The sequence below is a fragment of the Papio anubis genome, chromosome 13 (genome assembly GCF_008728515.1).
Source record: "Papio anubis isolate 15944 chromosome 13, Panubis1.0, whole genome shotgun sequence".
Classification (NCBI taxonomy): domain Eukaryota; kingdom Metazoa; phylum Chordata; class Mammalia; order Primates; family Cercopithecidae; genus Papio; species Papio anubis.
In genome coordinates, this window is record NC_044988.1 from 9,211,873 (window position 1) to 9,238,067 (window position 26,195).

At 40.2% G+C, this 26,195-nt stretch overlaps 1 long non-coding RNA gene across 2 annotated transcripts; it reads right to left on the minus strand.

Annotated features, from left to right (window-relative positions):
• Nucleotides 1-7,261: 7,261 nt before the first annotated feature.
• On the minus strand, nucleotides 7,262-19,634 carry LOC103878484. Of its 2 annotated transcripts, XR_004177803.1 has the most exons (4): nucleotides 18,411-19,634; nucleotides 14,813-14,921; nucleotides 10,153-10,352; nucleotides 7,262-8,259 (listed from the first exon to the last, which is right to left on the minus strand). It is a non-coding gene; the product is annotated as an uncharacterized LOC103878484 (long non-coding RNA). The 2 variants fall into 2 exon arrangements; XR_638699.3 differs by lacking the exons at nucleotides 7,262-8,259; nucleotides 10,153-10,352 and adding an exon at nucleotides 12,295-12,840.
• Between the last annotated feature and the right edge of the window lie 6,561 nt (nucleotides 19,635-26,195).

A 26,195-nucleotide genomic window follows, 5' to 3' on the forward strand; every position in this document is an offset into this window, starting at 1 on the left:
GCTATGCAGCCATAAAAAGGAGTGAGATCATGTCCTTTGTAGGGACATGGATGGAGTTGGAAGCCGTTATCCTCAGCAAACTAATGTAGGAACAGAAAACCAAACACTGCGTGTTCTCACTTTTAAGTGGGAGCTGAATGATGAGAACACAGGGACATATAGGGGGAACAAAACACACTGGAGTCTGTCAGAGGGGGAGTGGGGTAAGGAGAGCATCAGGAAGAATAGCTAAGGGATGCTGGGTTTAATATCTAGGTAATAGGATGATCTGTGCAGCAAACCACCATGGCACACACTTACCTATGTAACAAACCTGCACATCCTGCTCCTGTACCCCTGAACTTAAAATAAAAATTGAACAATAAGAGTGAGGGAAAGGATTGCAGCATAAATTGAAACAACCTTTTAGAGAGTAATTAGCAGTGATTTAACTCCAGGAATGCATAGTTCAGAAACATTTGCACACGTCCTCCAGGCTATAGACAGGAAGTCGTTAATTGTTTTATAGAGGCAAAATATGGAGACAACTTCAATTCCATCCCTAAAGACTCTGTTTAATAAATGATCATTGAGTCACTGTGCAATGTCTACAAATCTAAAGAATGACAGAAACACATGTGGAAGAATGGCCATATATATGTTGAGGTTTTTTTTAAGTGAGTTGAAAAACAATATACAGAGTTTCCATTTTGTAAGCGAAACACATGTTTGTGTACACATGAGAATGCGTTTGCATATCTGTACATGTACCTATAATTTGCATGTGCCAGGAACAATTCTGGGAGGAAACACAACTGCTCATAATGGTTACTCTAGAGATGTGGAAATCAGAGAAGGGAAATGCAGGAAGAGTTTTTCTCCAAATGTGGGCACTCTGTGGCAGGTGCCCTCATGCCCCCAACAGCTCCTGGGGTCAGTCGTCTGTGCATGCTGGTGCAGTGCATGTACTAAATGGCTTTGTGGAGTGCACCCAGCCCAAGCATGCCATAGACCAGGAGTGCCGGAGAATGCACATCTAGAAGCAACTGCCAACCAGACTGATGGAGGTTGGTATGTAAATACCTCAATTCCTCAGCTCCTTGGGGCACACAGCTGAGGGATATTTATACGAGCCCCTGGAGCTCCCTTGGGAGCTAAGCTAAGCTCTAGTTGCCCTCCTTGGCGTTTTGCTTGGTAACTCGCCTTTATGGGCTTCCTCACTTCCCTGTCTCACTTCCCTACTGCCCCACCAACATCTCTTGGGATCACTGTCTGATATGGTTTGGACATGTGTCCCCATCCAAATCTCATGTGGAATTGTAATCCCCAGGATTGGATGTGGGGCCTCATGGGAAGTGATTGGATCAGAAGGGGAGAGTTCTCGTGATTGGTTTAGCGTCAGTTCCCCTTTGTACTGTGTGGTGAGTGAGTTTTCATGAGATCTGGCTCTTTAAAAATGTGTAGTACCTCCCCTCTCTCTCTTCCTCCTGCTGCGGCCATGTGAGGTGCTGACTCCCCCTTTGCCTTACGCCATGATTGTAAGCTCCCTCAGAAGCAGATGCCGTCATGCTTCCTGCACAGTCTGTGAAACCATGAGCCAATTAAACCTCTTTTCTTTAAAAATTACCCAGTCTTGAGTGTTTCTTTATAGCAATGCAAGAATGGACTAATACGCCTTCTAAACAAACTTCTTGCCTCAAGTCTTCTTCTAGAGGAACCTAAACTAAGATGACTTTTCATTGTCTCAATTGTTATAACAATCTTCACTGCTTTTATTTTGTTTTCTCTTCTTTGCTAAGATACATAGAGCTGCCTAAACGATGTCCCCTTGTTCATGGCACGTGCTTGTTAATGGCTCCTGCAAGACTCCTCCTGGGTTTACTTGACCTCATTACTTTTCCTCTTCATCTCTCACAACCAGGTCCATTTCTGTTCTCTAATACAGCAGTCTCCAACCTTTTTGGCACCAGGAACCGGTTTTATGGAAGACCATTTTCCCACAAATGGGGTGGGTGCGGGTAATGGTTTTAGGATGATTCAAGTGCATCACATTTATTGTGGACTTTATTTCTATTATTATTACACTGTAGTATGTTATTAAATAATTTTACAACTCACCATTATGTAGAATCAGTGGGAGCCCTGAGCTTGTTTTCCTACATCTAGATGGTCCCATCTGGGGGTTATGGGAGAAGGTGACAGATCGTCAGGCATTACATTCCCATAAGGAGCGTGCAACCTAGTTCTCTCACATGCACAATTCACAGTAGGGTTCACACTCCTATGAGAATCTAATGCCACCGCTGATCTAACAGGAGGCAGAGCTCAGGCAGTAATGCAAGCCATGGGAGTAGCTATAAATACAGAAGAAGCTTCACTCCCCTGCCAGCCACTCACCTCCTGCTGTGCGGCCCAGTTCCTAACAGGACACAGACCGGTAGCATTCCGTGGCACGAGGGCTGGGGACCCATGGTCTAATACATACTCTTGCTATTGTATTTTAAGATGTTCTCACAGTTCATCATCATGTTTTTTGGATGGGTGCAGTTTCTTAACAAAGATGCATAGTGTTATTTTCATGTCAAGTCCTCACATTGTCTCTGAGCTTTAGCGGTTGACACAGAGAAATCAGCTGTTGGTAGAAGCACTGCTCATCTGCAAGTGCTCTGCCTTGACCCTGAGCACTTTTAGGAGACTTCAGTTTTATTATATTGTGCCTGGGTGTGGAGTCTTTTTGTATAACTATCACTTGGGATTTGTTGGGAAAGACTGGTATGTTTCATCAGTTTGGGAATATTCTCAGGCATTAGCTCTTCAAATATTTTTTCTGCCCCAATTTCCCACTCCTCTCCACTGGGACCCTAACTGGCCAGTAAGATGAATCTATTATTTCCTTCACGGCTCCTTTCTCCTCCACACTGCACTCTAGATCATTGTTTCTCGCCTATCTTACCGTTTACTCAGTCTCCTTTCCACTCTGGCCAATATTCTGTCAAGAAGACATAAGTTTCTTCAACTAAATTTTTTTTCAGGTTTAAGTCAAGGTTCTCTTTCTAGCCAATGGCTATGTAATTGTTCTAGCATCTTTTTTTTTTTTTCTTTTTTTGAGACAAGGTCTTGCCCTGCCACCCAGGCTGGAGGTCAGTGGAGCAATCATGGCTCATGGCAGCCTCAACTTCCCTAGGCTCACTTAATACTCTGCTTCAGCCTCCCAAGTAGCTGGGACTACAGATATGCACCACCACACCCAGCTAATTTTTGTGTTTTTGTAGAGACAGGGTTTCACTGTGTTGCCCAGGCTGGAGTTCCAGCCTCTTTATTGAAAGTTTACCCTTCCTAGGCCGGGCGCGGTGGCTCAAACCTGTAATCCCAGCACTTTGGGAGGCCAAGGCCGGCAGATAATGAGGTCAGGAGATCGAGACCATCCTGGCTAACACGGTGAAACCCCGTCTCTACTAAAAAATACAAAAAACTAGCCTGGCGAGGTGGTGGGCGCCTGTATTGGGAGGCTGCGGCAGGAGAATGGCGTAAACCCGGGAGGCGGAGCTTGCAGTGAGCGGAGATCCGGCCACTGTACTCCAGCCTGGGGGACAGAGCGAGACTCTGTCTCAAAAAAAAAAGAAAAGAAAAAAAAAAGTAAGTTTACCTTTCCTTCATTGAATTGCTTTTGTACATTGATCAAAAATAAGTTTGGCATGTTTGCATGGGCCTATTTCTGGGTTCTCTGTTCTGTCCCATTGAGCAATGTTTCTACTCATCTGCCAATTCTACACTGTCTTCATTGCTGTGGCTATAGAGGAAGACTTAATGTTGGCTACAGTGATTCCTCTTATTTTACCTTTTTTGAAGAGTGTTTTAGCCATTCTAAGGTCTGTGTGCCTTTCCATATAAATTTTAGAATAAACTTTTTTATGTCTATCAAAAATAGTCTTGCTAGGGCTTTGATAGGAATTGATCAATTTGTTAATAATTGATATCTTTACTGTTTATTTCACTTTCTGTTTCCAATAAGTTTTTCTTATTATTGCTTTATAGCACCCTATTTTTCTTAATGAACAAAGTATTTTCTATTATCTTTCCAAGTACAGTTTTGTAAATGCATATTTTATCGAGGTGTACTATGCACACAAAAAGTACACAAATCCTGAGTGTACAGCTCAGTGAATTTTCAAATGAAATGCACCATGGAACCAGCACCCTAATCACAAGACAGGACCATCACCCTAGAGCGGCCCTGTACCTATCCCAGTCCCCATCAATGCCCTCCAAGGGGAGCTAATATCCTGCCTTCTAAATCTGTCGGTAAACTTTGACTTTTAAAAATTTCATGTCAATGGGATCATACACTTTTATGTTGCTTTCACTCAAAATAATTTGAGAGATAGATTTATATTTTCTTCTCAGGGTTAAATATTATTCTTTTGTATGAAATGGAAATTTCTATTGTTGATGGACTTTGGAATTGTTTCCAATTTGGGCTATTATGAATAGTGCTGCCATGAAACATGTATATGCTTCTTAGTAAACATATTAACACACTAATACACCTGGGAGTGAAATAGCAAGGTCAGAAGATATGTATATGTCAGCCTTAGGAGATTCTGCTGAAGGCTTTCTGGAGTGGATAAACCAACTTACACTTGTGCCAGCTCCGTGTCCCTACCATGTGGTGCTGTTTATGACTTTCATTGGAGCCGATGTGGTAGTGTGTGGTAGTATTACACTGAGATCTTGATTTTCAGTTCCCCCTGGCTAACAAAGTTGAGAAATTTTCATATTTTTATTATTGATTTGAACATTTTACTTATCGAACTTCCTGTTCAACTGTTTTGACCATCTTTCTATCTCATTGCCTATCTTTTTCCTACTGAGTTCTTTACATATTCTGGATAGAGTCCCTTGTCATGTATGTGTGTATTTATACACACACATACACACGTCACACATCACAGAGCAAACACCTCTCCTGCCCTCTGACTTGTCTTTCCACAAGTCATCTTTTGATTAAAAGACATTCTTAATTGTATACAATCCAATTTTTCTTATACTCTTAAGTATTTTCATTGTATATCCCTTGTCTTTTATTGTTCTTGTATAACACCCTTGTTGAGATATAAGTCACATACATACAAATCACCCATTTAAGGTATACAATTCAATGGGTTTTAGTATGTTCAGTTAGACAACCGTCATCACAATCAATTTTTGAAAAATTTCAGCATCCCAAAAAGAAAGCAAATACCTGTCATTTTCCCCCAACACGTATCCCCTCAGCCCAAGGCAACTACTAATTTTTCTTTCTCTATAGATTTACCCATTCCCCTTTCTTTTTCTTTTTCTTTTCCTTTTTATTTATTTATTTATTTATTTTTATTTTTATTTTTTTTTGGTAGAAGGAGGGGGAAGGTGAATCTTTCTTGTTCACGTTGGAGGTTTTCCTCAAATGTTTGATGTTTTATTGCTGTCATTTATGTTTGAGGGAGGCCTTAAAAGATTTATTAGTAGTGCTGTATGTGCACCTCACTGTAACAAAATAAGGCAGCATTTTTTTTTGAGGTCTCCCAGCCAATATCTGTAGCTCCTTTGTCTAAGTGTCCTCACGTGCAAAGCCTATATTTCAACATCTCAGTAATAAATCTATAAATTATAGATTTATAGTAATAAATCTATATTTCAACATCTCAGTAATAAATCTCTGGGATCCTAGAGGGCAGAGGGAGACATGCAGACACCTGCTGCAGGGGGTGGTGGAGATAGGGACCCAGGGAACACAGCTGCTTCACAGAGACTTCCCAGCTTTCGTGCTGTGTTCAGGCTCACACTCAACCTCACCTGCCAGAGTACCTGCTGTCTTCCATTCGGAGCATTCAGCGATTCTTCAAGGCAAATGTGCTCACTCTTCATCAGTATCACCCCCTGCAGGCACTGGATGCTCATCTCATCTTCTCTGTTAGGTTAGCTACATCCTCCATCCAATTTACATCTCCAAATGTTGGTGTCTTTTGTCTGCATTTTCTTTTCTTTTGTTCTCTTTGTTCTTGTAGGTAGATCTTGTTTATTTATTTACTGATTCATTTATTTATTTAGTAAAGACTTAAACATAAAAGTAAAACTATACATTTATGTGATCTTAGTAGGTTTCGGAAAAGGAGAAATGGTTAAATGCATTGCAAATAGAGAGCATTTTATTAGTCAACTATTACATTTTTACTAATTTGATTATACTAGACTAATTTGAATTGAATTAATTGGATTTTTCTATTAGTGAGAATGACATCGTGTCTTGTTAGATTGCTCCTTCTGTAAATTAACCTAATGATATCCTTTGCTGATTTCTCTGTTTCTTGCCTTCTATCCTTGTTGATGTGTGAATACTTCATATATTCTAAATGTAAATCATCTTACTGATTTAGACACTACAAACACCTACCAGTGTTCTTTCTGTTAACTTCATGGAACAGATTTCATGTTCTTCGTGGAAGAAAAGTTTTCCAATTTTGATACCATCAAATTTATTAAATTTTTGCCTTATTCTTCATGCTTTTAGGGCCTTGTTTAAAACATCATCTCACATTCCAAGATTGCTGAAATATTTTATTTTTTCTTTCATTTACTTTATAGTCTTACCTTTTGCATTTAGGTCTATACCCATATTGTTCAAATAGGGCACGATATCAGGATGCAGCTTTATTTTACTCAGTTTAGAAAGCAAATTTTTCTAAACTTGGCTTTTTTCTAAACAGTTTAGAAAGCCAATTTTTCTAAATTTTTCCATCAACATTTCCTGGATAATCTACCTCTTCTCGTAAAGCTGTGATTTCACCTCATATGTAAAAGATATACGTGAACCCTTGGATCTGTTACTGGGCCCTCAATTCTGTTTCACTGGTCTCTTTGCATAATCCTTTCTTGGTACCATGGTGTTTGGGGGTTTGTTTTATTACTATGGTTTTGTGATATGTCTAAACATTGTGTAAGGTGTTTCTTAACCCATCCCCTTGGCTCTTTGCTCAAAATAGAGAATCTCTATTTCTCCAAATAAATTTTAGAATCACTTTTTTTTTTTAAGACAGAGTCTCACTCTGTCGCCCAGGCTGGAGTGCAATGGCGTGATCTCAGCTCACTGCAACCTCTGCCTTCTGGGTTCAAGCAATTCTCCTGCCTCAGCCTCCCTAGCAGCTGGGATTAAAGGCGCCCGCCACCTCACCTGACTAGTTTCTGTATTTTAGTAGAGATGGAGTTTTACCACATTGGCCAGGCTGGTCTCGAACTCCAGACTTCAAGCAATCCACCCGCCTCGGCCTCCCAAAGTTCTGGGATTACAGGCTTGAGCCACCTCACCTGGCCTAAAATCACTTTTTTGTTCTCTAGATATTCTGCTAGGATTTTCATTGCTGTTATGTTAAACATTTGAAAAATCAGCTTCTTGATAAATGATGTCTTCCCCTCCATTAATATGGCTTATCTTTCCATTTATTCAGGTCTTCTTTCATGTCCTGTAATAGTGAATTAAGTTTTTCCTCCATAAATGTCTTATACATTCTTATTAGATAATGCCTAGGTAGTTCATTTTCATGGTGCCATTTTATTTTCCAGCTGTTTATTGCTGACAAATAAGAATAGTAATGAATGTTCTTATTTCTTGATCTTATATCTGGTTGAGGTTGACATTTGTAGTCATTAAAACTTGTCATCATTTTGCTCTCAAAGTGGCTCTAAGCAATGTTTCAGTGATGGCTGCCTTCATTTTCAGGAAGAGAGATGCTCCCACAGTAACCTATACCTTTGTGAAATGTATTCATTTGAAGAGACAAAAAGGAGAAAGAGAAAATGGAAAGCTCTTAAGAGCCAATCGAAGGGATCTATCCAGCTCTGCAATCGCCTCCCTGAGGAAGTGACAGAGGCTGAAGGCTTCATTGTTAGGAGCAGTTTAGACTCTGGTTGCACAGACCTAGGCCATCAGCATGAGTAGTGACTGACTGAGCAACATTAACAGAACTTGCAGTTTATTTAGGTGACAAAGATAACGTTTAACATCATGCAAATGAGAAGGCCAAATGTCTAGGCAGATAAAAAGGGGTCCTCAGAGAATTTCCGACCTACCCCACAAGTGTTTACATCAGGTGCTTTTGTGCAGATGAGGGAACCTGCCCAGGGCCTTGTCTGAGCATACCCACATGAGTACTGGAAGAACGGGACAGAGCCGCAGGCAGGAGGGAGGAGCCTGGCCTCTTCAGCTCCTGTGTGGTGGCCTGGGATTCAATCTGTGAGGCAAGGGGACTGAAAGAAATTGAAGAGGACAACAAAGATGAAAAGATATTTCATTTTCGTGGATTGGAAGAATCAATATTGTTAAAATGTCCATATTATCCAAATCTATCTACAGATTAAATGCAGTCCCTATTAAAATAACAATGACATTCTTCACAGAAATAGAAAAAAAAATCTTAAAATTTATGTGGAATCACAAAAGACCCAGAATAACCAGTGCTATCATAAGCAAAAAGAACAAAACTGGAAGGATCACATTACCTGACTTCAAATTATACTACAGAGCTCTAGTAACCAAAACAGCATGGTACTGGCATAAAAACGGATACATAGGCCAATGGAGCAGAATAGAGAACCCAGAAACAAATCCACACACCTACAGTGAACTCATTTTCAACAAAGGTGTCAAGAACATACATTGGAGAAAGGTCAGTCTCTTCAATAAATGGTTCCAGGAAAACTGGATATCCATATGCAGAAGAATGAAACTAGACTCCTATCTCTTGCCATATACAAAAATCAAATTAAAATGGATTAAAGACTTAGATCTAAGATCTCAAACTGTGAAACTTACAGGAAAACATTGGGAAGCTCTCCAGGATGTTGGTCTGGGCAAAGGTTTCTTGAATAATACCCCATAAGTGCAGGCAGCCAAAGTAAAAATGGACAAATTGGAACACATCAAGTTAAAAAGCTTCTGCACAGCAAAGGAACAATCAACAAAGTAAACAGACAACTCACAGAATGGGAGAAAATATCTCCAAACTAACACTCTAACAAGGGATCAATAACCAAAATATATAAGGAGCTCAAACAACTCTAAAGGAAAGAATTTACTAATCCAATCAAAAGAAAAGGCAAAATATTTGAATAGACATTTCTCAAAAGAAAACATACAAATGGCAGACAGACATATGAACAGGTGCTCAACGTCATTGATCATCAGGGAAATGCAAACCAAAACTACAATGAGATATCATCTCATCCCAGTTAAAATGGCTTTTACCCAAAAGTCAGGCAACAACAAATGCTGAAAAGAATGTAGAGAAAAGGAAACGTTCGTACGCTGTTGGTGGAAATGTAAATTAGTATAACTACTATGGAGAACAATCTGGAGGTTCCTCAAAAAACTAAAAATAGGGCTACCATATGATCCAGCAATCCCACTGCTAGGTACATGCTCGAAAGGAAATCAATATATTGAAGAGATAACTGCACTCCTGTGTTTTTTGCAGCACTGTTCACAATAGCCAAGATTTGGAAGCAACCTAAGTATCCATCAACAGATGAACAAGTAAAGAAAATGTGGTACGTATACACAATGGAGTATTATTCAGCCACACAAAAAAGAAAGAGATCCTATCATTTGCAACAACATGGATGGAACTGGAAGTCGTTATGTTAAGTAACACAAGCCAGGCTCAGAAAGACAAATATCATGTCTTCTCACTTGCTGTGGGATCTAAAATTCAAAATGATTGAACTCATGAAGATAGAAAATAGAAGGATGGTTACAAGAGGCTGGGAAGGGCAGTAGGGGGCTGGGGGGTAGGAGGGGATAGAAAGAATGAATAAGACCTAGTACTTGCTAGCAAAACAGGGTGACAGTAGTCAATAATAATTTAATTGTACATTGTAAAATAACTTACAAAGTACAATTGGATTGTTTGTAACACAAAGAATAAATGCTTGAGGGAATGAACATCTCTGTTTTCCATCATGTAATTATTATGTATTGCATGCCTGTATCCAAACATCTCATGTACCCCATGTGTGTATGTGTGTGTGCGTGTGTGTATACTCACAACCATTAAAAGTTTGTTTTAATTTAAAAAAACCACATCAAACTAATGAAAGAAAAGGTACTCTGGTTGAAGTTGGGTTGGGGCCCTAAAGACTCACCTCTTCCCCTCATCTTCAGGTGGCCAGAGATCTCTCCACAGACCAGCTCCTTTCATCCAGAAGACAACTGCATGATCACCAGTAGCCCAATCACAAGGAAATTAGGGCCCAGACACAGGACTCAACCTGCAGCTGGCCCTGTTTCATGGTATTCTTGAGATATTTCAAGTCTCCATTGCCACATTGCTACCCCAGCTCTCCTGCAAGGTAGAAATGTTCCTTCCATTTATTTATTTTTTTTCTTAAGAGACAGAGAGACAGGGTTTCTGTCACCCAGACTGGAGTGCAGTGGCACAATCATAGCTCACTGTAACCTCTAACTCCTGGGCTCAAGTGATCCTCCCGCCTCAGCCTCCCAAGTAGTTGGGACCACAGGCACATGCCACCACACCCAGATACTTTCTTTTTTATTTTTGTAGAGACAGGGTTTTGCTATGTTGCCCAGGCTGGTCTCAAACTCCTGGTCTCAAGTGCTCCTCCCACCTTAGCCTCCCCAACAGGCATGAGCCACCACACCGGGCCAGGAGTGTTCCTTACATAGAGCATCAGACTTACTAAATGAGTTGTACACATTAAATTCTGACAGTGAAGTGGTAGTTACTGAATACCTGCTGGAGCCCCTCCCTTCCAGATGTGGTACCATAAATACTAGCTTCCTCACATGAAACCAACTTCACAACCAGTTTATAGGTCATGGATGAAAGAGCAGTCAGTTTGTTCTACTTCTGTTTGATTACCCTGCTTCATGACTAGCTTTCTTAATAAGATTTGACACCCACTGATACTTGACTGATTTTTAGATTCAAACTCATCTTAGAGAACAAAGGTGAACTATTGGCAATTGAAGCTGTCATGCGTATTATTTTTTTTATTTATTTTTTCTTTTCTTTTTTCTTTTTGAGAGAAAGTCTCACTCTGTCACCCAGGCTGAAGGCTGCAGTGCAGTCATGTGATCTCGGCTCACTGCAACCTCCACCTCCCGGGTTTAAGTGATTCTCCCTGCTCAGCCTCCCGAGTAACTGGGATTACAGGCCCGTGCCATCATACCCAGCTAATTTTTGTATTTTTAGTACAGACAACGTTTCTCCATGTTGGCCAAGCTGATCTTGAACTCCTGACCCCAGCCGAACTCCTAAACTCCTGATCCACCTGCCTTGGCCTCCCAAAGTGCTGGGATTACAAACCTGTGATGCGTATTCTGAGGGGAATTCCCAGAAAGGATTCCAGCAGTGCTGTGAGCCATGCCAGCAGCTTTGGCAGGTGAGCGCAGCCTCTTAGAGAGCCACCTGAAGGAGGGACATTCGTGGGCATGTGCAGGCTTGAGGATGCTTATTAGCAATCACTCATTTCTCTGCAGGAGCAGCCAGAAAGAATATTATCCCAAATATCCCCCTCCTATACTAACACAATCATGGAAACAGCACATGAGTGCAAAATTATTTAGAATTTATTTCCATAATTGATAAGCCAAACCAAACTGACAATCTAGAATAAAATGTTGAATTATTGCTTGATCCCACCGTTCTTTCTTTGTTGAACACTTCTATTCACTGGAGAAAACACCACAAGTTGCGTATTTAAACAAGTATGCTTACATTTACATTTTAAACCTATGTATGTAAACCTTTCATAAGTACCAATTTTTAAAAAAGTTGTAATAATATGTTCTCAAAAAAAGTTGAATTATTAAGGTTACCTACAAAAAACTTAACCTTCTGTGTTGTATAACCCACCTGGAAGCTATCTTTCAGCATCCCAACTGAAATTTCCCTAACTGCTTAGCCTCGCTCGTGTGGGTTACCGTTGGCAGGAGGGTTTTATGTAAAGAGGACATCAGGGCTACTCCACTGTCGTCCCATTTCCCCTGCTCACACACTGAGGTTGGTTGCCCGGGTTAAAAGGCCAACCTTTGTCTTGACCGAACACAGTGAAGCACCTACCTTACTGCTTTGAACTGACTTGCATGGTTGACATCCTGCCATATCCACCAAACGGAACCAAGAGAACATCAACTCTTGACAAGCAAATCTCCTTTTGGATGGCATGACATTGGGAGCTGGCCAGAAATGATTCTTTAATTTGTGACTCATGCTTTTTGCCATTGAAAACCCAGGCTTTGAGCAATAACTAAGTCCCCAGAGCGTATGATAGAATCTTTTATTATCTCCAGGCCTGAGAAGTGATTCCAAGATCACTAATGAACATGCGTCTTTGTCTGAACGTCTGGAAAAAATAGTAAGTATGTGGAAATGTAACTGTGTTCCTTGCATGTGAGGTTAACACAGCAGCCTATTTTCTCACTAATTTTAAAGGCACATTAAAGAAAAAGAAACCAAAAAGGACGATGCTTCATTGAGGATGTTTTCAGACTAGCTCATCTATAACTGAATCAGTTCCCTGGGTTCAGATGCCAGCAGGCCCTGATAATGTTAACGAGGCCAGTGACTTCAGGATAATGATGCTGACATGATTCTCCCAGGCTGTGCCTCTTGGGTGGCCAGGAGCCTGGAGGCTGAAGCATTTCCCGAAACTTTTGACCCCAAGCCTTTACATTCACTGTGCACAAACACTCCTTGTGGGTCCCATGTTCCTGTCTACTTTTCTGCATTGGAATCCCATTCAATCTGATTGGTATTTACTTAAATGCTTGAAGAATGGTGTTTGAGAAGCAATGAATTTTCTATAAAACTGCAAAGGAATAAAAATACTTGTCTTGAGAGAAGGGAATTGACATTCTTTTCTCAAAAACTTTTCTCATTTCTACTAGCTGTTATTGGTTGTGTGTGTGTATACGCATATCTACACCCAACCAATAACCTGTATATACATATATACACATGCACACATACATACATATAAACACACACATACATATGTGTATATAGTTTACAAACTTTGGATTTATATTGACAACTCTATGCTTCAGGTCCCCACCAGCGATAACTGTCCGTGGACAGACATGGGACTAAGCCAGGTGTCAGAGCTTTGGCATAATCTGGGCGTTTGTATTGGTATTTTTAGGTTTATGCTCATTTTAGCATTGTTAACTAACAGGCCTACCTCAGAACTAGAAATGTGTTGACGCATCACGCAGTGCCCAGAACCTGGTCAGTGCCTACTGGATGATGGATGAGATAGTTCATACATTCAGTATTTTCAAAGCTAATTGTCTCTTTTGCTCATTTCTGTAGCCCAACAAGAAGATAAGCCGAATTCATACTGAATTATTTTATTGTTGTTTTGAAATGGGATCTCGTTGTATTGGCCAGGCAGGTCTCAAACTCCTGGGTTCAAGCAATCCTCCCACCTCAGCCTCCTGAGTAGCTGAGATTATAGACATGTGCTACCATGCCTGGTACATACTGAATTATTCATATAACAATTATTTAGTACATCTGTTATTTCACCTTGCTTTTACTGATGACATGCATGTTTTTGAAAACCTAGTGCCATAATTTTTTCCTTTGGCTTGTTGAAGCTACTGGTTCATTGGTTTGTAGATATTGTTATGAATATATTTGGAAAACAAATAGCAGGAAAAAGCAAGTAGCATTTGGTGGAAATTTTTTTAAAGAGTGAGTGTTGTACCAGGGCCTCTCTCTATATCCTCTTGTTTAATCCTCACTGTAACTCTATGAGGAAATGAGTAGCCATAATAGTAAGACTATGGGCTGGACATGGTGGCTCATGCCCGTAATCCCAGCACTTCAGGAGGCTGAGACGGATGGACCGCTTGAACCCAAGAGTTTGAGACCAGCCTGGGCAATATGGTGAAACCCCATCTCTACCAAAAAAATACAAAAATTAGCTGAGCATGGTGGCAGGCGCCTGTAATCCCAGCTACTTGGGAGGCTGAGGTGGGAGGATCCCTTGAGCCCAGGAGGCCAAGGCTGTGGTAAGCTGAGATCTGCACTCCAACCTGGGCAACAGAGTGAGACTCTGTTTCAAAAAAAAAAAAAGTGTTAAGGCATTTTCCCCACCAGCCTTATGTAATGGCATCACTTTTTTACTATGGAAAGTGAACTTAAACCTATTCCAAGTGCACACTACATCTGTAAAGAAGAGCAAATCCTAAGGGAACTAGTGGGAGGTATGGTTTTAAAAGATGAAAAGTCCTAAATTCATTCTTCTTGGATTTTATTTAATTACACATTTCATTTTAAGAAATTATAAACTCCTAAAGGCAAATGAATGTTTTGTGATGTTGTAATATTACTGAGAAATTCAACCACAGTACCTATAAAAGAAATCCAAATACCACCAAAACTCTCTTTTCCACCATTGGATTGGGGATGTCTGAGTCTGACCACAATCCCTCAGTGCTGACGAGGGTCTTGGAAACTCCATCCTTGCTGCTCTGTGGGAGTGCTCACCACATAGCAGTTGAGGATGGCAATCTGATCATGGGTGGCAGCATCTTAATGGGCATTCATGTTTTTTCTTTTCTTTAATTATTATTATTTTATTTTATTTTTTCATAAGTTATTGGGGTACAGGTGGTATTTGGTTACATGAGTAAGTTCTTTAGTGGTGATTTGTGAGATCTTGGTGTACACATCATTGGAGTAGCATACACTGCACCATATATGTTGTCTTTTATCCCTCGTCCCCTCTCCCACCCTTCCCTCCAAATCCCCAAAGTCCATTGTATTATTCTTACGTCTTTGCATCCTCATAGCTTAGCTCCCACATTTGGTGAGAAAATGCAATGTTTGGTTTTCCATTCAACAGGCATCAATTTTGACCCAGAGGGTCACTTCTAGTTTCTTCTAAAAAGATGATCAGGCAAGTCAGAAAAAAAAAAAAAAGTAGTTTTCATTGCAGCCATTGTTTTATAATAATCTTTAAAACTAAGGAAAGCTACATCTCAAAACTGTCAGTTTTTTTCTAAATTCAGTTGCACCTTGTTGATCTAACCAGTGTCATCCCTCACTCGATATGCTCACAAGGGCTCTCTCACACTTGCCTCCAGAAACCCCCTAGCTCTCTTCCTCACCAACAGGAAAGTTCAAGTTCCTTGAAAGACCAACAAGACCAAACCCGGCCTGCTCCCTCCAGTGCTGGGCTTTGGCCATGCTGACCTTTTCTCTGTTCCAAGAAACAAGCCAAGGTCTTACCACTATAGCACTCCTGTCCAGAAGATTCTCCCCACTCGCCTTTCCTAACCAACACCACCCTCCTTTAGGGCTTCTGTGATCACCACCTGCCCCAGATCACTCTAGCTCCCTGTGCATCATGGCTTCATGCCACCTCGTCTTGTACCTGCAAAGCACTTACACATCTCATGAAGCCAGGGACCATGTTTCTTTCTTTGCTATCTCTATTCTTCATTTTCTTATTTTTATAAATTTAAGGGGTACAAATGAAGCTTTGTTATGTGGCTATATTGCGTGGTGGCAAAGTCCAGGCTTTTAGTGAAATCATCCCCTGAATAGTGTAGATCATGCCCATTGAGTAATTTCTTATTCCTCACCCTTCTCACCCTCCCACCCTTCCCAGTTCCAAGGCCTATTATTCCATACTCTATGTCCACGTGTACACTTTATTTAGCTCCCACTTACGTGAGAACATGTGTATCTGACTTCCTGTTTCTGATCTGTTTCATTTAAGATAACAGCCTCCAGTTCCATCCATGTTGCTGCAAGACGTGATATTCTTCTTTCTTATAGCTAAGTAGTATTTCTACATATATATATACACGCCCCACATTTTATTTATCCAATCATCCATTGATGGACACTTAGAATGATTCCATATCTTCGTGATTAGATGCTCAAAAATACATGTTGAAACATGGCTAAATCATACATAGCAGGCTCCTTCTTTCTTTCGCTCTCTCTCTCACCTCTGCCACTTTTAGCAACAGCTGCATTCCAAGCAGGAAGAAAGAGGTACAGGTTGAGTGTGCATCCCTCATCCAAAATGTTTGGGACCATAAGTGTTCTGAATTTTGATTGTTTTCAAATTTTGAAATGTATGTATTACACTGACTGGTTCAGCATCCCTAATACAAAAATCTGAAATGCTCCAATGAGCATTTCTCTGAGCATCACATCAGCACTCAAAGCGTTTTGGATTTTGGAGCATTTTGGATTTCAGATTTTCTCACTAGGCATGCTCAGCCTGTATCAGAAAAGGCTCAGCCAAAGCCACTTCTCTGCCTTAAACTGAGCTCTGTGGCCATTCTCAGCTATGAGGACTTGATAAAGGCTAAGTTGTTTTTTTGGGTTTTTTTAATCTTTGTAGCCCTACAGCAAATAAAGATGGGCAAAAAGAGGTTAAACTCAAAACTAAAATGTCTAGAGCCACCTTCATCTACCCCACTGCAATGAAAACGCAAGGACATAAGAATTTACTACAGTATTGTTCCCAGTGGCAAAAAGCTGGAACTCAAACAAACGCCTAATGACAGAGGAATGACTAAATAAATTCTGGCTCATCCACACCACAACCTATTATAAAGCCATTGAAAAGAATGAATTAGAGCCACATTGATGACTCTGGGAGATTTCCATGAGCAATTATGGAGTAAATAAAACCAAATGCAGAAAAAAAAGAGTCTGTTTCCTTATCCGATTTCTAACAAAAATGAAGAAAAGCACTGTCTAACATCTGTGCACATACATGCAGGTAAGTGCAAGTGAGCTGAAAATTATAGGCCACATACTGTTATCATGAGTGACCTGTGCAGAAGGCAGAAAGTTTGGGAAGGGAAAGAGAAGAAGAGCAAAAAAACAAAAAGAAAATTTTTGAAACGAAATGTTATAATATGATCCATTAATGTATTAACTTAAATATATACGTGTGTTCATATATACAAAGAGAAAACTTTATATGTTGTCTCTTCTTTTTTGTTTCTGAAATCAGGCTTGCAAGACTGGCAATTTCCCACTTGTTTTGAATCCTCAGAAAATGTCATATCTCCAGAAAGTAAACAAATTTTGACTAGATAGCATTTCCTTAATGGACTTCCAGTGACTCTTTTGGATAAGAAAACAACACGTCTACATTCAAACCCCAACTGCCACTTGAATCTTATCAAATGAAATTTTAGTTTTTCTTTCTAGCTTGTGTTTTTCCCTGGAGAAACAAGTCTATAAATGTTTAAAACAGACACTACTTCTCATGGTGAATAAAATATTATTGTGTAGAAAACTGGCTCCAGGAAATTAAAAATCGATATACTCTGAGAACTAAAATAGGATGGAAAAAGTTGCTTTGTCCACATTGCAATGGCAGGGGCAATGCAAAACAAAAGAATCAGTATTGTAAAATAAAAATTACAAGAGAGCATTTTTCAGCTTGGTATGAGAAATACAATTGACCAAGTGAAAAAAATTAACCCTGTTTGTGTTTTACTCAAGTGACCATCTCTGCAACTTACTGCTAATTTGCCTCCTTGGAATTTACCATTCCTGGTAGCAAAATCATTTGCTCAGAACTGTTCTAGTCTGGCCCAATCACACCTTTCTAATGAAGATTCCTTGCTGAATGTTCTAGCTTTGACCTCATTTCAAAGTTGCTTTAATTTTAAAGCCTGACTCAAGATCTTCAATTATTATATCTTAAAAATCTTAAATGTTTTCTGTTTCTGTTATTAACTATCCTAGGTTAGGGATATTTAAAATAACAGCTGATAATATGGTTTTAAAAAATTGTAAGAATGATTGCTAATGTCTGGCTCTCACTTTAAGAGGACATGGGAGCCTTTGGAAGACGTCTTGCCTGTCTACCTAGGGCTGGCCCCCAGGTCCCGATCTGAGAGTCTGGGCTGGCTGACTGCTGGGTGGCTTTCATAGAAGCCGGCCTGTCTTCTGGTTCCATTTTTCTCTCCACCCAGTATCTTGGGTTACCCCGGAAAGCTATGCGATGCCCATGTGCACACCCAGTTAAAGGGCATTCGAGTCTTTGCCCGTGGAAATTTCATAAATGGAATGTGTAATGAGCCATGCATGGCTTATCGCTAAGGAATCCGGGGGAATCTAAAACTTGGATGACAGGGTCTCTTATGGGTCTTGTCTTCTCGCACCTCTTGACACAGCACGACTATCTTGAAGTCAGCCAGCGGCCAGCAGAGGCGGTCTTTCCATCTGTTTCAGAAAACCCCGTGGCTTGTGCAACCTGGGAAACTTGCCCACAGCCATCCCACGTGGTGAGTCAGCTCTCTGGCTCCATTATCTACTGTCTCTTCCCAGATGTGACTGCCTGTTTAGGAGCAGGCAAAGTTATGGGGACCCAGGGGACAAGCAGACACTCACCTAATGCACAGTCCTGCTGAGAAGTTACCCAAACCCAAGGAGGTGGAAATGGAGCAGAGCTTGGGTCCTTTCCAAGACTGTTAACTGAAGATTTCTGTGGTGACATCACATAGAATTTTGACTAGCATTCGCCAAGAATGAACTGAAAGCAGGATCTGTCTCACTATACACTGAGAACTGTAGAATATGCAAGGCACATGGAACTTATTTTCTTATGTATAAAAGCTTGTGTATGCTCCTTATACATCTGTCCTAATGCTTTCCAAACAGTCCTCACTCTAAGCCTCACCAAGACCCAGATGGGGAAACAAAGGCACAGAGGGGTGAGTCACTTGACCAAGTCACAGCGCGGGAAAGGGACAGAGTTTTTGTGTCAAATCCAGGAAGTTCACCTCTTGGCTATAGTGCTTCTGATTCACCAGTGATTCCCACACGGTGGTCCCTGGGCCAGCGGCATCAAAATCACCCAGGAACTTGATAGAGATGAAAAGTCACTGGCCTCAACTCAGACTTACTGAATCAGAAACTCTGGGGAATGGGGCCCAGAAATATTTGTTTGAACAAGCTTGCCAGGTGATTCTCATGCACACTACAGTTTGAGGAATATTGAACTAGGCCTTTGGAATGAGGTTTTTCTTTACTGAGTGTTTTAGGGGAATTCTTGGGCAAATATCAGAAGAGATTCACTAGAGTCCTTTCTGGGTACAAGTTAATAAATAGGTTTCCTTTCTGAGGTACTGCATGCAATAGTCAGAACTGTAACAAAGTATATTTATGAACGTATTAATAAAAAATGTGTTTACTCTGTGAAAATAATATTCCCCTCAGAAAGGCGTTCACATGAACTTGGTGATTGATCTAATAGGGTACAGTCGGGAAGGGTCAAGAGTCACCCCACACCTTGTATCTCAGGTCAGCCCACCTCTTTCCACCTCGGCTCCCATCCTGGCCCCAACTACGCTCATCTCTCACTCAGAAATCTACAGTGGCTTCCTAACTCGACACCCCTTCTATTCTGAAATTCATTCAAGCTGTTCTTCACATTGAGGCCAGAGTGATTTTTCTGCAAATCTGAGCTTAAGTAAAGCCCTTAAAGAGTTACTGTTGTTCACAGGATACAGAACAAAATGCCTAACAAGGCGTTCCTGACTTTTTAATGATCACCATTCTAACTGGTGTGAGATGGTATCTCATTGTGGTTTTGGTTTGCATTTCTGTGATGGCCAGTGATGATGAGCATTTTATGAAGATATTTTTTTTAAAAAACACCCAAATTGATGGGGTGTGGTGGCTCACACTTGTAATCCCAGAACGTTGGGAGGCCAAGACAAGAGGAGCATTTTAGCCCAGGAGTTTGCGGCTGCAATAAGCTATGATAGCTCCACTGTACTCCAGCCTGAGGGACACAGTGAGATCCTGTCTCTTAAAAAAAGATTAAAAAAAAAGATCCAAACTGAACTTTTAGTGAACTTGAAGACATAACAATAGAAACTATTCAAAATGAAAAAGACAAAAAGAATTTAAAAGAAAAACACAAAAATAGCAACAGTGAGTGGCAGGACTGTTTTATGTGACACTCATATCTCATGTGCAAAGGGCTCCTTAAGCATATTTGATCTGTGGCTTTATCATTTTATCAAATTTGGAGATTTTTCAGTCATTATTTCTTCAAATATTTTTTCTGCCCTTCCCACAACCTCTCTCCTTTAGGGACTCTAGTTACACATATATTATAAGAAATATTGAAAGAAGTCTTCTAGGCAGAAGGAAAGTGAAATGAAAACCAGATGAAAATGAATAAACTGTACCAGAAATGATAACTAGTAAATACATTGGTAAATATATACACTTTAGTATTTAAATCTTTTGAAAATATGATTGTTTAATCAAGAGTAATACCAATGTACTATCGAATTCATAACATACATATAAGTGAATGTATGACAACAAAACCATAAAGACTATATAAGTGGAAAAGGGCAAATAGAAGTATATTATTTAAGCTTCTTATACTGTCAGTAAACCTGCATAATATGACTTGAAGATAGACTATGTCAAGTTAAAGATTTTAAACCCTACACCAACTAGTAAAAGAACAAAACAAGGAGTTACAGCTAAAATCCAACAAAGAAGATAAAATGGAATCATAAAAAATTTCAATTAATTTTTAAAAAGGCAAAAATAGAGGAAAAGGGTAACACTGAATAATGTTACAAATAGAAAGCAAGTAGCAGGAGGAGATACTTAGACCTAACCACAGCAATAATCATATTAAGTATAAATGGTTTAAATGCCACAATAAAAAGTCAGAGATTGTCATATTGAATCAAAAAAAGACCTAATAAACACAAGAAATTCTCTTTAAATATAAATAGACAAACTGATTAAAACTAAAATTTTCAACAATGACACACTGTGCTAACCCTTCTCAAAAAAAGACTGGATGGCCGGGGGCAGTGGCTCACACCTGTAATCCCAGCAATTTGGGAGGCCAAGGCAGGCGGACGACTTGAGGTCAGGAGTTCAAGACCAGACTGGCCAACGTGGTGAAACCCTGTCTCTACTAAAAATACAAATATTAGTCAGGCATGGTGGTGGTGCCTGTGATCCCAGCTACTTGGGAGGCTGAGGCAGGAGAATCACTTAAACCTGGGAGGCAGAGGCTGCAGTGAGACAAGATAACGCCACTGCACCCCAGCCTGGGTAACAGAGGGAGACTGTCTCAAAACAAAACAAAACAAAAGACTGAAGTGGCTATATTAATATCAGACAAAGTTGATTTCAGAGTAAAGAATATTTCCGGTGATAAAGAGGGAATTGGAAATGACTTTATGCACTCTTGTATTATTTGAAAAAAAATCAAATAATACAACATGTAGCCTATATAGGTACATGTATATTTGAACATGTACCTATTTAGTAATTTAAACGTTCAATACACTTTTCTTTAGGCTACTCCCTATACCTAGCACTATGTAGGTATTTAAACAAAAAAAAGGATAAAGAAGTTGGACACGGCCCCAGACCCAGGGGAGCAAAATCTGTTAAGGAGACAAGACGCTAACTTTGTTTTTTAAGCTAATAAAAGATGTGTCAGATGTTAATTGAAAAATGGGAGTTCAGAGAAAAGAATATTTCTGGCATCAGAGCAATTAGGGAAAGTTTCTAGAAGAGAGCTAAACCCCAAGAGTATGCACAGATAAAGAGAAAGAGGGAAGAAGAAAAGCATTTTATAATAATTGGAAAATTTTTAATTTATGTGGCTGCATAGGATTTTACTTTGCTTTATTCCTCCTACTTGAGCAGAGAGACCATTTTGGTCTCATTGCTTCCAGGCTTTATGGCTTTTGTGGAGAGTGGTTTGGGTGGATGCAGGGGAACTGCTCTGGTGAACGGGCCATGGCTGTGCAGGCGTTCCAGCAAACTACAGAGAAACAGCGAGGCCCTGGCCGCGTGGAAGCCTGCCTGTCTTGGCATCCGTGGAAAGATTGGTGTGTCTTAATGTGGGGCATAAAACAACACATTTTTTTACACCTCATCCCAGGACAATGACTAAGACCAAGACCAAGGTATTACCTCTGTACAGAGATGACAAAGATCAACTGGGCACCAACCACCACCTTGAGAGTGGGTCACCACACAAGCCCCACAAATTTCACCCACCTCCAGGGCAAGGGAGCCCTAAAAGAAATGGAATTACCCTGCTCCACCAGCTCAGAGGAATGAGGGCTGATGTAGATATGAAGCTGAATTACAGGTGATTTTTTAAAAACCTACACATCTGAGTGTTAGGGCTGAGATTTGTGTTCATAACACATATCAACAGCTCAATCATTAGAATCATTTTCTGATAATAAGATGATTACTCTTTCTTCTTTCTTAGGTACATTGAAGGAGGTCGGTTTGGAGAACCACAGTGTAGACACTTACTCTCTCTCCTTTCTGTTTCAGATAAACTCAGAGCAGGAAGACAGCAAAGAATAGCAGTGAAAAGCATAGTGCTTAATCCAACTGCCCTTACTCACTGCTGAGACCTGGAAATGATGTTCATCAGATACAAAACAGGAGCGATGATAACTCATTATGTTTGTGTGATGATAAACAGAGAAAATACATTGAAGAGCTTATCTGAGTGGCAGACATGGGACATGCTTCCCAGTGGCTGGCCAGCCTGTCGTCTTCTCCATCATGTGTCCAGAGAAAAGCTCTGCACATTACCCTCTCAATGAATGATGATGGCACCAGTGAAATCAGGGAAGGCAGGAAATCATGTTAGTTTGGTTTATAATGCAAGAAGTTACAGAATACAGAGTCCTCAAAACTAAGAATGTGCTAGTTGTATAACAGGGTCCTTCTTGGGACTCAGCCAGGATTCAAACTGTAAAGGAAAATCGGGTGAGCAGGTGGGGTAGTCAAGTGATTCTATTTGCATGAATAAATTTGTGAGATGATACCTTCTTGTCCAGGAACATTGAGCAGTGCTCATGCTGGATGGATTGTGATTTGGAAACCCTGGGAGATGACATGCCTAACATCAGCTTTCTCGCAGGTGACAGCTGCACCCTCTAACGGCTTCTCAAGTGACAGAGCTCAATGAATGTAGAAGGGAAAAGTATGAGGATGATCCACGAGCACAGAGTGGACAGCCTCTGTGGTGGGCAGTGCATTAGCAAGGGAGAGACATTCTGTATCGTGTAGGTATGTGCAAGAACCAAAGAAAATAACTGTCATGACAATTCTGACCTCATTAATACCCACAGACTAGAGACACCAGGAATCTGAGCTTGCAAAAGCATAAGGGAGCATAAGGGCTGTGTTCTCTTGCCCTTGGGGCACAGCATTTCACCACACTTTGTATTAATTTAACCTTGATGCAGATCGAAGAGCCCCAGTGATTTCCCAATAAAATGCTCCAGTTGCATAAAGTTGCTTGACCTTCAGTAGATGCTCATTCTCTATGGTCCACATCTACTGCAGGCTCACATTCTGGCCAGGGAGAATCTTCCGCGTGACTGAAGCAAGAGGTCCCACATGATTTGCTTTTTGCCTGGCATGGAGGCACTGTTTGCCCTGGTGACAAAGGACACATAGCCCTGTCTTTCCTCTGGAGGCCATTGGATTCATACTCCATCCTGAGATAACTTTGTATTAATCAAGACCTCCTAACATATCTCTTTTTTGAAAATGACAAGCATGCTGTGATGAGGTTCTCAAGGTCCGGTCACAGGTTTCTCTCAACACACACGGGGACATGGCAGTGCCCACACTGCTTTCTTCTGTCCTGGCTCGGGTGCTGTGTTGAGACAGGCACAGCGGCCAAGTGAGTATATCTCTTGCAGTCCTGTAGCCTTACCCCTTTTCTTCTCTGTCCCATATCCTTCTCTTTTCTTTCCCCTCATCTCCATTCTTTTCTTTCGTTCCTGTCACTGTTTTCTTCTTTGCTTTTGTCCTGTTTCCTGCTTTCAAAACACATTTATAAAGAGAGCATCCTCTGAGCCAAAAGTAACAAAACTGTTTCACATTCTTTATCTGGTAGCAGGCTGCCGTCTAAAGGGCATTGGAAACACTTCACAGACCTTCCCTCCCTGAGGGAACTGCCTGATTCTCCATCATAGACTGTCATTCGCTCTAATGAGTGCTGGAAAATAGCAACTAACATAAATTATAAAATATTAAAAATTATTGACACCAATAAACTGTCTTGTATTTGCAACATGAATGAATTGGGCTATCATCTTATAATTTTCAAGGACACAAAAAGCAAAAATAGCATACCTGATTAAATGATATTTTCCAATAATTTCTTAATTTAAAATAGTCAAGTAGGCAGGCAGTTTCCCAGCCTCCATTGCAGTTAGGTTGAGATCATGTGACTGAGTTCCAGCTGATGGAAAATAGGTGAAAATTGCATACTTCCAGATGTGGGATTTTTGTTTGTTTGGTTGGTTTTTTGGTGTGTGTTTTTTTTTTGGTTTTGAGGTTTTTTTGTTTTTTGTTTGTTCGTTTGTTTGTTTTTGACAGTCTTGCTCTGTTGCCTAGGCTGGAGGCTGGAGGGCAGTGGCATGATCTCAGCTCACTACAACCTCCACCTCCCAGGTTCAAGCAATTCTCCTGCCTCAGCAACCCAAGTAGCTAAGACTGCAGGGGCACACCACCACGCCTGGCTAATTTTTGTATTTTTAGTAGAGATGGGGTTTCACCGTGTTGGCCAGCTGCTCTCGAACTCCTGACCTCAGGTGATCTGCCTGCCTCTGCTTCCTAAAGTGCTGGGATTATAGGCATGAGCCACTACGCCCAGCCCAAGGGTGATCTTTAAAAACATCTCTCACAGGCTCTTTTTACTCCATGGTACAATATGTAGGAGGATTGCCTAATCCATAATGCATTGTGTGCCAAACAATATATAATTTTAAATTGTGTTAATATCCTGAGATTTCAGGGTTTGTTGTTTGCAAAACAGTATAACTTATCCTGACTCATACAACGGAAAATTATAAGTTAAGCATCTACTAAAGCTAATAAAAGTCTCAGAATAAAACAAAGAAATAAATCTTCATAATCTTGGATTTGGCACTGGATTCTTAGATATGACACTAAAAAGCAACAGCAGCAAAAGAAAAAAGTAGATAAATCAGACTTCATCTAATTTTTGTGTATCAAGGCTTATTATCAGGAAAGTGAAAAGACAACCTACAGACTGGGAGAAAATATGTTCAAATCAGATAATAAGATTTTAATATCTAGATTTCATTTACATTTGTTTTGTTTTTTCTTGCTATTTACTGATTGAAGAAATTGGATCTTTGAGGCCCAGCTGGGACTTGGGAATATAGAAAGAAATCCTTCAACTCAACAACAAAAAGAGAAACAACCCAATCAAAGAATTGTCAAAGGACTTGAATAGTCAACACTCCAAAGAAGATATATAAATGGGCAGTAAGCAGCTGAAGAGATGCTCAACATCACTAATGATTAGGAAAATGAAAATCAAAACCACAATGAGCTATCACTTCATACAGGTTAGGATGACTAAGGAAAAAAAAAATCACAAGTGTTGTCAAGAATGTGGAGAAATCAGAATGCTAGGATATTGTGGGTGGGAATGTAAGATGGTGCCACACTATGGAAAACAGTTTGGTGGTTCTTCAAAAAGCTAAACAGAATTGCCATATAACTCAGCAATTCTACACCTAGGTATATACCCCAAAAATCTGAAAACAAGGACTCAAAGAGATACTTCTATGCCAGTGCTCATTGCAGCACTATTTATGACAGCCAAAAGGGGCAAACAAGTCAGGTGCCCATCAACAGATGAGTGGATAAATGAAGTGTTGTTTATGCCTACAGTGGGATATTTATTACTCGGCCATAAAAAGGAATGAAGCTCTGACACATGCAACAACGTGGATGAGGCTTGAAAACATTATGCTAAGTTAAATCAGCCAGACACAAAAGAACAAATACTGTAGATTCCACTTATATGAAATGTTCAGAATAGGACAATTCCTGAAAACAAAAAGTTAAGTTAAAGGTTGCTAGGGGCTGGGGGGAGGGGGAATACAAAATTCTTACTTAATGAGTAGAGTTTCTGTTTGGGACGATGAAACAATCATAAATAAATAGTGGTGATGGTGCACAAGATTATGCAAGTAATTAATGGCACTAATTGTATACTTAAAATGGCTTAAATGGCAAATCATATACAGTATTACATATAGAGAGAGAAAGAGAGAGAGAGAGAGATTACTGCTCTAAAAAATGGGGAGGAAGTCTATCACTTAAATT